The following is a 1,555-nucleotide window of genomic DNA, read 5'->3' as shown; positions in this document are numbered from 1 at the left end:
TCCCTTTCTTGTGTCTGGTCTGGGAGTGATCAGCTGTAACTAAATATGAGCCCAGGGAGTCTGTCACACAGCAGAGAGGCAGATAAATGCACAAACAAGCACACACACACACACACACACACACACTCACACACACACACACACACATCTAAAAAGCCATTCAAGCTATTCAACACATGAGATGTTGCAGTTTATATACACACAATGGGGTTCAGAAGTCTGAGACCACATTGGAAATCTTAATGTAAGACTTAATGTAAGTCTTATTGTGACCAGGCAGACTCTTTTGTGGAGATGGTCAGATGCTTGATGCTCAAATCATGCTGAAAAACATTGTTAGCCTGGAAACCATTTTATGGATTTAAATTCATACACTTTAATTTAAAATTAATTATTAAAAATGTATATAAATGTGAAAGTTATATATTAAAATTATGATTTATAATTATATAAATCAAGTATAATATAAACAAGTATAAATAATATAATATAAACATGTTTTTATGTTTTTGTTCAAATTATTTAAAATATTTAAAACTGATTATACTTTATTATATAGATTTTTATTTTTTATTTTATTCCCCTAAAAATGTAAGCCCAATAAAACAAGTGATAGTTTCATTAATGGTCTCAGATTCTTCCAATGCATATACAAAAACATACATTGGAGAGTAGACTCTCTTTCTTTTTCTCTTTCACACATTCTCCTGCCACTGCCTTGTGCTCGGTGTTTTCCATAAACACGGGGTACGTCTCTCACACACTCTCAATTAGAGCAGTGCTATATTAAAACAGCCTCTTAAATAGACAAAAAAAACTTGTGTCTCTTAGCTGTGTATTGCATCTCTTTTTCATCCCTTTATCTGTGTCCCACATCCCTCCCCCTTATCTGTGCTGTAGATTACTTCAAATCTTATTTCAGTGTATCCTATTTAGTTTTAGAATGAGAGGCTGTAAAATCAAAACTTTGAAGTATTTTACATATAGACTGTACAGACACACACAAACGCTCATAATCACACACACACAGTCTTATACAGAGACACTTGGCAGCAAGTGCGGATGGATCAGTGGGCAGCGTGACAAGGGGGCAGTTTTCAAGCAGACGCTTCCACAGTTTCCGCTGGCAGGAGAGACCTAAGCCACATAAATAGTCGTGCTATTTTTGGCACCCATAAAAATGACTTTTTAGTATTACCAAGGCCGCAATGAACTAAAGTGTTGATTTAAGGCAGAGAGACTGAGATGATTTGTGGAATGTGACGTTACAGGTGCGAGGGTAAGCGATGGGTCAATGTCATCTCGAATGGTCTTGGCAGCTAGCAGCTGCAGTTCTTTTCCCAATGAATGAGAGAGTGCCAACAGATGCAAATGTACAGGCTTCCTGATTAGATTCTGCAAATAGTTTCTATGTTGATTAATAACAGTTGCAAGGGCAGACATTTGGACCTTGGTGAAATGTTATGAATTTTATGAAGTATAATTCTTTTCCTTAGACTATGAGAGACCTTTTTGTTTTTTTGTGATGTTTATTTACTGCCGCACAATTTTTAAC

The sequence above is a fragment of the Sinocyclocheilus anshuiensis genome, unplaced genomic scaffold (genome assembly GCF_001515605.1).
Source record: "Sinocyclocheilus anshuiensis isolate Anshui unplaced genomic scaffold, SAMN03320099.WGS_v1.1 scaffold1154, whole genome shotgun sequence".
NCBI lineage: Eukaryota > Metazoa > Chordata > Actinopteri > Cypriniformes > Cyprinidae > Sinocyclocheilus > Sinocyclocheilus anshuiensis.
Note: the sequence above shows the minus strand (reverse complement) of the source record.